Genomic DNA, 10933 nt, shown 5'->3' on the forward strand with positions numbered 1-10933 from the left:
CTTTTCCTACGACCATAGGAAAATGAACACAACGAAAATTGTTCTGATGGGCTGATTATCCACATGTGGCTGGGAGGCGTGATCGATCTTAAGGGATATAATGTATACGCAGAACATTGAGACATACGAGGTTTTAGAAGTAAGCCATCGATATACTCCCAGCCCCCGTGGCAGCGAAATTAACCAATGATGGTTAAAATTTCCGACCCTGCTGAGAATGGAACCCGGGATCCCTGTGACCAAAGGCCAGCACGCTAACAATTTAGCCATGGAGCCGTACATTTTCCTACCGTTATATGTTAAAGAAAATGAACCTTAAATACATTATACATTCGGAGTGCGTGAATTCGCTTGCAAACAACATCCCTACAATACGGTATGGTAAGGTCTATTTTCCTTTACACATTAGCAAAGAAAATGAACACAACGAAAATTATTCTGATGGACTGCATATAAATGTGTGGCTGGGAGGCGTGACCAGTATTAAGGAATATAATGGGTAGGAAGAGCATTGGGACATACGAGGTTTTAGAAGTAAGCCATCGATATGTTCCTGTTACCTGTGAGGTACTTTTGAGATACATTCTCAAACACAGATAATTTTCACATTATTATTCAGTTGACTTGACCACAATTGACCTTGCCAAAAATATTTGTATTAAGACTTATGATATTGGTGAAACCACTCATAATTCCGTTTGGCTGTCACAGCAGGTTGCTCCCGTTGCAAGGCAAACCCTCCGATTTGTTTGGGTGTCTATTTTTTATGGGAAAATGCCAGTTAGCTCTGATGGACAATAGTATCGTAGGAGGTCATGGGTTGCGGGAATGATGGGTACAGTACAAACAACAAGTCCCCAAATCAATGGAATTAACCGTTAATGATTAAAATCCGACGACGCAAGCGGAAATCCGGGCTCCGAGACCCGACGTCCACAACACTGTCTTAGATTCAGGCTTGATACCACTTGGCTGTCAATGATTGGCATTTCTAGATATTTACTTTCGCTTATGACAGAGCCTCCTTGGTTCTGGCGGCAGAGCGCTGGCCTCTCACCGCTGGGGTTATTGATTCAAATCCCGGCCACTCCATGTGAGATTTGTGCTAGACAAAACACAGGCAGGACAGGTACTGCGGTTCTTCCTGTCACCTTTAATTCTAGCAACACTCTCCATTATCATTTCATTTCATCTGTCAGTCATTAATCATTGCTCCAGAGGAGTGCGAGAGGCTTCGTCAGCTGGCGCAATTCCTATCCTCGCCGCTGGATGGGGGCTGGATGGAAACAGGCTGTGGATTTTTTAACTTTCTTGGAAAATCGCAAACGTCTGGCTAATAGCATCCTGTATCATTTCGTGCGCAAATTACTGCAAAGTATATCGATGGCGTATTTCTAAAACCTCGTATGTCCCAAAATTCTTCCTATACATTATATTCCTTAACACTCCAGTGCTCGCGCGGATCACAATAGTGATCCAGCCGTTTAGTTTTTTTCGCTCCTGTTTTTTGGTATGATTGTTGACCTTGAGCATCTGTGTACCTTCCTCGTGCCCAATCCCCTTTTTGATAATGCAGTAGTTTGCTAACCTTGACTGGTGATTATTGCGTTATAGAACAATTTATTCTTGTGGATCACAATTTGATCCGCGCGATCACTGATGTGACTTTTCTTAGCGCGACCACCGGAGTGTTAAGACAGGTCATAGCCAGCCACATGTGGATATTCAGCCCATCAGAACAAGTTTCGTTGTGTTCATTCCTGACCCAGACGAGTGACTGGAAACAGGCTAAAGGGTTTTATTTTCGCTTATCACGCGTAAAATAACCTCACTGCAAACTATCGAATTAACTACACGGTATGGGTCGTGTAGCTGTAAGCATGGATTCGGGAGATGGTAGATTCAAACTCGTTCGTCGGTGACACTGAAATGACTTCCTCAAGTTTCCATATTCACGCCCGAAAAATACCGAGGTCGTTCCTCAATTACGACCTCGGCTGCTAGAATACCTCCTCATTCTAGGTCAATTCTCATTCCATCGTCGCCGATATCTCACATGGGTATGTGCCTCTATCCGGTTCGGTTGTTTGGTTATTTAGCGTTACCTAGTGGATTCCGACTTTCTTGGTCATAGTCTGCTGTCTTATGCGACCAGTGCCTTTCACGATTTCTTATGAGCGTCTACTATCCAGTTCCATGGCTACATGTTTAGCGTGCTGGCCTTTGGTCACAGGGTTTCCGGGACTGATTCCCGTCTGGGTCGGGAATTTTAACCATCATTGGTTAATTTCGCTGGCACGGGGCTGGGTGTATTTGTCGTCTTCATCATCATTTCATCCTCATCACGACGCGCAGGTCGCCTACGGGTGTCGCATCAAAAGACCTGCACCTGGCGAGCTGAACCTGTCCTCGGACACTCTCAACACCAAAAGCGACACGCCAATTCATTTTTTCATGAGCGTCTATTAAGGGCCTTAAGTCTGTGTGTTGTTTGTTCCACAACGCCCACCAATAGCGACCCACGTGGCACTCACAACCAAAAGAGAATAAACCTCACAGCTTCGCAACCCGGAGATTACGTCGACAAGAAAAATACACCTTTCAGTGTGCTTTAGTAAAATATTGGGGAACTAATTCAAACTAATCCACCTCCACGGCTAAGTTTTCAGTGTCTTGGATTTCAGTCCTCGGGGCCCGAGTTCGATTCATGGACGTATCTAGGGATTTTATTCGTAAAAGGTTAATTCTCTTGGCTCAGAGACTGAGTGTTTGTGGTGTCTCCAACATTCATGCAGCCGGCACACTACAACATCCTCCCCCATATTGACACACAGTTTCCCAAAAGGGCAGAAAAGAACTGAATGCCCGGTCGGTAATACTAAACTGGAATAGGTAGGCCTGGATTATTTCAAGTACGTAAGATGTGTATTCTCAGTGGATGGTGGTACAGTATAGTAACTGGGACTGAATCAAGTGGAGCAAAGGTAAAGCAGTGAGCCCGCAGTTTCGATCAACAGTATTCTGTAAGAAAGAAGTCAGCTCCAGGACGAAACGACCTTTACACCGGTCTGCTTTCAGAGTGACCTTGATGTACGGGAGTGAACGCTGGGTGGACTCAAGATGATATACTCATAAATAGGGCTAGGAAGTTTAAGAGCTAAAAATATCCCAAGTAAGCAAGCAAATATGACCTCAAATGTGACTAAATATGACCTCAAAAGTGACGAAATATGACCTCAAATGTGGAGAAATATGACGTTAAAATTACAAAATATGACCGGAAAATGATTAATCTAAATATGGATGTTTTAAAAAACTATAAATTGAAAGTGAAATTCCTTTAATACATATTTACTAACTTATTTATACTTCATATTAGACTAATTTTTGTGAATAATACATGTTTAGCAGTTCACGGTCTATTGCCCTTGATTCACTTATCGAACTTACCAACATTTTAAATATCAAAACATGTTTGCACTATGTAGTGGTGGTTTGAAATACGAGAAAACTAGAAATCGATCTATTTTTCAAATATTTTGGAACGTTCAAGTCCAGATTTCGTTAATATTAGTAAATGCGTTAAAGTTTAAATTGAGCACCGCGAAACGAATTAAGTAGATGTCTTTCAGTACATTATGGTAGGGCGGCATGGCCTATAGTGCAAACTGCCATACCTTTTTCATTCTTCTCCGCGGGTGGAATTGAAGTGTATGACAAGATTCATCTTCAAATCATCAGGCGCGGAAGACATCCGATTATCACTTAACACATTTTTGTAAGAACAAAACTCCTTTGTATGACACAAGGTAATTGGTGCATATTTAAATCATGTAAAAGTTGCAGTGAAGTCTATGTCCTCCATTCTATACAAACGGTATTACACTTGTATTAACTGCACATGTGATACAGAGAAGCAGTTTTGTGAACACTAGTTCGCATTCGATAAGTTGAAGATAATATTGCACAGCTACAGCTGTCGTCAGACCACCGAAGTATGAAAGAAATATGACGTTTCTACAAAAATAGTTCAAAATATGTCCTTATGACAAAAAATAGCCAAAATATGCATTTATATAAAAATACAAATCACTTAGTTGTGACGATAACCACCTGAATTGCACCCAAATCCAATCAAGCAAGAAAATAGAGGGAAAGAAAAAAGATGACTTTTCCTAAACAACCCAGCCCTACTCACAAGTTAAAAGTAATAAACATGAAAGTAGCAGGAATGATCACTGGTAGAAACAGGTGTAATCAATGGTAAGGGGGTACTCGTAAAGAGGAGATAGGCCTAAAGGCTAAGTTAGGAAAGAGAACTCGATTGATGAAGTTGGTCACGTAAACCGGCTTCGGTGATTGGGTCATGTGATGCGAATGGAGGATGATAGGTTACCCAGGAGAATAGTGGACTCGGTCGAGGGGTTGGTGGTGGTGATTATTGATTCAAGAGGAAGTACAACTGGGCAACCATCCTCTATTAAAACACTAAGCAGAGGGGAAAAATTGAAGAGATCCGACACTTCGAAATATGAAGGCCAAAATATACAAGGGCCACGAAGGGCATGACAATGAAAGACTCCGTTGTCCTCGAAACCTGGTAGCGTCGGGGTCGGAAAAGAACAAGAGTCGACCAGGGGTGGTCGGATAGGATAGATGAAAGTGAGGTGCCTGAACACAAGTAAGTGGAAGCAACGCCAGAACTCAGCTAAGAGCCCCGTGGTCACCATCCACCGCTCCCACGTTAAGAGCTCCTACTGCCCCTTTTAGTAGCCACTTACGACAGGCAGAGGATAGCTTGGGCGGGTCAATGAGGCTAAGAGAAATATAGGGAGACCAAGAATACAATGGTTTAACTCAGTTATAATGATTTAGCCTAAAAGTAAGAGGTATGGAACTAAATTAGGCCACAAGGCTGGTTAGAGATAAAGGATTGAGGAGGAGTGTTGTAAATTTACATAGGCTATAAATTAAACGCTGAAAGGCTTATCAATCTGTAATGAATATGTATGTGTGTAGGCCTATGTATGTATGTATGTATGTATGTATGTATGCACTGTATGTATGTATGGACCATCTGACAATGTATGTTTTAACTGTGAACTAATAAATAATGTGTTTGACTGAGTGAGATTGTTTTTTAGGAAAATGATGTGATCAAATTCAATATGAACCGAAATCTAAATTCCTGAAATGAAATTTAGTAGTAGCAGGTTGTCATCAATGAGCGTCGGGGTCGGAAAAGAACAAGAGTCGACCAGGGGTGGTCGGATAGGATAGATGAAAGTGAGGTGCCTGAACACAAGTAAGTGGAAGCAATGCCAGAACTCAGCTAAGCGCCCCGTGGTCACCATCCACAGAGCATTTTTCAAATCTCGTATAGGCCTGGTTGAGTGGCTCAAATGGTACAGCGTTGTCTTTCTGAACTTAAGATGGCATGTTTGATCCCGGCTCAGTTCGGTGGTATTTGATGGTGTTCAAATACGCCATATTCCTGTCGGTAGAATTACTGGAACGTAAAAGAACTCGGGTAGGACAAAATTTCGCGCACCTTTGCGTCTCCGAAAATCGTGAAAGTACTATGAGGAATATGATGCCAATAATGTTATGACATCTAGAGTTAAATACATTCTAGTCATATACGAAGTATATTGATGTTGTTGCCATAATTTTGAAGGCACATTATACCGTTATGCTTCGTATGAGAGTAGGGTAGTAGGTAAAATGGTGTGTGGTGCAACACCCACGCTTGTGGCACCGCCTCCTGCTCCTGCGCACCTAACGGTTGATTTTGTTTCCCCTGCATTGCAGTACCTCCTCCAACTACTGAACCAGTTCGTTTCTATCGACACCTGGTGACACCTTAGGGTAAATCGTAAAACTAGGCAAGTGAATGTTACCTTCAAGGAAATATTCCATTGGCTATTAGCCAGTGAATGATAGAACGGTGATTGGATAAAAATCACTTCGCATTGGTTGCCTAGACCGCAACTCAGGATCCAGAAACCAGGAAGGCAAAATAAAAAGACGACAAGAGCTAAGGAATACAATAAAACTTCTATATTAAAAAAAGAATTCCAGTAACGGAGAAGCTGGTCAATAATTACGTTGCACGCAAAGCGGAGCTGCGTTCTCTTTCGTAGGTGGGATGGAGTAGCGGGGGAGAGAGCAGTAGGAATGGCACAGGTTCGGCTTGAGTGGAGGGGATGCACTGTTACAGGTATTCGGAAAAGTAGTCCAATGAGAGCAGTTGGTCGTTGGACAGGAGCAGGCAAGGGCTCTGGCTGTTGGTTCGCAAAGAGTGTGGCACGAGACGAGACAAGCTAAGTGGTCAGTGCGCGCGCGCAAAACAAGCGGCCTAACAAAACTGCGACAGTGCTATTGTTGAAGTTTTTGGTTGGTGTCTTCTCTAGATCTGTGACCATTCATTGGAAAATCTAGGCTGGACGGTTAGATCTTGCGGGTGAAACATCACATGTAATTTTCGACAGTGATAGTTTGAAAATAAAATAAACCAAAATAAGTGGAGCAAGCCTAGCTTCAAGAGGCTTGCTTGATGTCTTTAGCCACGGCTAGTTCGGTCCTGTGTTCGGTTCTGCGGGGTGCCACAGAACCGCCTGATTCCGGGGGTACCGGCACCAACAGGATGACTTCGGAGATATTTCAAGACGTGAGTACTTACGTATCTATGGTCATTACTTTCTGTGGTGCTGTAATCGAGACGTGATTTATTGCGCTTAAAATAGAATTACAATTACTGCACTTATAGCGCCGTCGTTTAAGTGTCCTATGAAACAAGACAAACCTATGATCTGTCAAACAATTGTTATTTGGTGATGGGTGGCAGCTGCAAACTGGTGTGTTGGTGGTGAGGGGCGGCGGCCAGGGTAACGGGGTACGACCAGCTGATTTAGTCGGGGACTACCAGAGACGGAACCGCTGATGTAACACACTCTAACGGCACATCCTGTCAGTCACCCAGCTGCTTTCTTTGACGCATACGGATTCCGTGTGAAGAATCTCATTAAACAGTTAAGCGTCCTTTATTAAACCTAGGCGCAAGGCGGTCTCAATACAGATAGGCGGGCAATCTATTAGGAGGATTTTAACACAATTAGGGCCTACAGTTGTTTTACATCTACAATAATTTTAATTTAAGGCTTACGTGACTTCAATTTAGCTCTCAAAACGTATCAAAAATAGAGCGCTTACATTACTCGCTCGGGTTCCTTGATGTAATATCTCCTTTTTTCCTCCCTGCTTCTATGATCTGTAGACTATATCCTTAATCTTGAAATAATGCTCTGTTCACTGTTGCCTGAAGAATTTAGCGTGAAGTGTAACCATCATTCAACCGTAAAGGAAATAATTCATTGAAACAAATCGAACAAATTCTGAATGAATGGTGCTATTATTTGATTGAGAGATGACACTAGTGTACCCGTTAAGCGACGCTATTTCTATAGGTAGCCTATCATTGATTAGACTTCCTAGCCGAATATCAGTATAATCATCCAGATAGATGGTAAACAAAATCACGAGAGTGTATATTTGAAGTAGGCATTGAATCTCACTTTCAAACACTGGATTTACAATATTTATTTTTAGATATATTATAAGATTTTGACTTAGCATATTTTCCCAATAATCATCCAAACGAGGTGATTAGCATTAAATACTGCACTATCCCAAGAACGCCATATGTGGTGTGCATTGAACAGAAGTTCAAATTCCTGATATTTAAATAATGCGTAATACAGCAGACGATTTAAACGCCATCCCTCTATCTGGCTCAGCCATGCCTGCGACTGTGAAATTCCCGCGGTCGGTTGAGGATAAGGAAATCTTCAACCCCTGGTCCCAGTGATAACAATGATCTTTAGGTCCTGGGATTGGGTATGCTTGTCATACGGTGGTGAAGAACTGTGTTTTGGTCACCTCTCGTAAACGCCAAGAGTGACCCAATCCCCTGCTCAGGGGTAAAAGTAAATGTCTTCGCGGCATATTTCCCTCCCCTCATAATTATGATTTCCTCAAGTATCTGTCTATTTTTCTTACTTCCTATATAAATTGTCATTAATGAATGAAACATCCGCTTCCTCCCCCATAGTCAAAGTCCCGTAAGAGTTTCCGAAATGCTTCTATTAGCCTACAGTTCCTTTACAACGAGGATCGAGAATTTAAGGCTTGATGAAGAACAAAACAATTTTGTCTTAACCATATGTTTAGTTACCGTGGTACCATAAAAATAAGTCTTCGCATCACAATAGCACTATCTACTAATACTCGTCAAATTTCATTAAAAAAAGCCTGCTGTTCAACTTCAGTTCAGTGTATGCTTCTCCGAGATAAAATTTAAGGTTTGAGCTTTAGAATTTTCAGTAGAAATACAGTCGTTTCATATTACATTGCACATTGCTGCATTTTTTATTTGTCTATTTATTTATTTCATCTTGTACAAGTTGTTAGAACAACGTCTCCTCGGAAGTTTCAGAAATTAGATCTAAAATATTCACTTATAATTTGTTCGTATCAGAAATTGAACCTGGGACAAACTTAGCTAAATGAAATTTTTTGTTAAATGATAATTCGATGAATAATAAGAGCAAGAATAATATGAATATTCAGAGAAAATACCTTTATCTTGAACTTCATGATAACGGTTTACCATGACTTAGACCCTACAACCTGCGGCATTTTAACACGGTTATGTGCTTATTATTATAATCTTTTATGCATCCAGTATATGAATGGGCATCTAGAGGCAGTCAAATATTCACCCAGTGATGTAATCAGACGTTCCCATTGGAGACAAGGATAGAAAGAAGGTGTAAAAAGGGGTACCTACTAAATAATGATACATATTTCTGTTCAAAATTTTGTAAGGGAAATCTATCTAGATATTACGCTACAGATTTGTCCTTTAAAAAGTGACATCGTCCACTAAGGAGTCAATTCCACATTTCTACCTTGAGACAGAAAGCCTCGAAGATAATTCAGTGAGTAACAGTCGCGATTGTTCCACAGGCAACTACTTCGCTCTTCGTCGTTGGCACGGTCCATGCCCGCTACAAATAAAACCCTCTTCCGCTACAGTATGTCACATCGTCGCTCCTATGCCAAAACTGCGAATGTGACAAGGCTTTTACAATCCATTATTTCCCTTAAGACTGGTCACGCCTCCAGCCACATATTGATATGCAGTCCGTAAGAACAAACTTCGTTGAGTTCATTTTCCGATACTGGCGTGTAAAGGAAAATAAACCTTACCGTACTGTACTGTAGGAATGTGTGCTTGTATGACATATTTACCTGCTCCTAGAGAATGTTGTATTTAAGGTTCATTTTCCTTTATAAATGTGCATAGGAAAATTAACTCAACGAAAATTGTTCTCATGGACTGCATATCAGTATGTGGCTGGGAGGCGTGAGAAGTCTTAAGGGAAATAATGGATAAGAAGAGCGTTGTCACATTCGCGGTTTTGGCATAGGAGCGATGATATGAAGTAGTACCTCAATAGTAGACGACAAATACAATCATCAGAATTATGTCACTGGCATGAGATATGTCTCTAAACCTCAAGAATGATTGTGATTATAAATTCAACATCGGTTCCTGCGTTAACTTAAGATACCCGCGAAAAAAATTGAAGTACATACAAGAAATTACCTATTATACTTATCTGCAGCAGAATTTTGGTCATATATTTTGATTATTATTTACCTTATTGTATGTTTTTAGAAAAACTCATTCCTGAAGGTAACTACTAAAAATTAGAGCTCTATCCTTTATCCGAATTCAGGGATAACAAAAATAGTTGTAGGTAACAGCACTGGAATGTGCATGAAACACTAGGAGCTTTTTAAACAGGGAAATCTATTTGTTTATAATTCTGGAAATCAGATATTGGTAGACTATCCAAAATAAGCCAACATGCGTTATTATGATGTAGAATTTTCAAATGTAACAGTCCTATACTCGTAACGATCTGTTGTAACATAAGAACTCCGTGAAAATAATCAGACTAGATGTTCACTCCTAACGAATTCCACTTATTTCACTTATTTTTCCGCTAAGTCTCTCACAGACAACAGAGGATATTCATGGCCAACGAACTTAATCAGTGGCAAGCTGTTTTGCTACACTAGCTGTCCACATTATCAACTACAAACACCAAAACAATCAGGATTACTAGAAGAATATATGTGATTCTATCAATGGATTTCATCTCATTTTTTCGATGAGTGTCAAAATGAGTAAATCTTGGGATTTAGATCAATAAGAACGCTTTGTCGCTGGCTTATAACTCCAAGTTGGTAGGATATATTCTATTCTGGCAAAGTCCGGTAGTTTATGAAAATGTGATTTATCTACATGTAAATGAACTCCTACGGGACAGCATTTCGGCACCTTAGCGTCTCAGAAAACCGTGAAAGTAGTTATAGGGATGCAGGAAAGTGACATCATTATTAAAACTGTTCACTTATCCTCTAGGTCTACTTTTAAAATTTGGTTTGAGAATGACTTTCCTGTGGGCTTTAATCACAGCCAGGTTGAAATAAGAGGATACACTGGATATATACATAGTTCAAGTTGAATTGTATGTCGTAATAGGTTTTAAAAAGAACTGTGTGACGATCTTGTCGTGGAATTCTGACCTGTGGAACATACTGTATTTTCTCAGCGAGATAGTTTCTTGATTTATATTGCACAATAAACAGCCTCACGACAGAATATTGTGTACTCTAATATTTCACAGAACGATTTTTATAGGTCTACGTGCGATACACTAGATCATATCTCCTTCAATCATTCCAATAACATCAGTAATCCAATTTTCCCGTTATCATTTTGCATCGCTTCGTCAACGGACTAAGGTATTTGCTTTGTCTCAATGAGATTATTAGTTGAAAAAGCACATGATATACTGGG

This window comes from Anabrus simplex, chromosome 2, assembly GCF_040414725.1.
Source record: "Anabrus simplex isolate iqAnaSimp1 chromosome 2, ASM4041472v1, whole genome shotgun sequence".
Classification (NCBI taxonomy): Eukaryota; Metazoa; Arthropoda; class Insecta; order Orthoptera; family Tettigoniidae; genus Anabrus; species Anabrus simplex.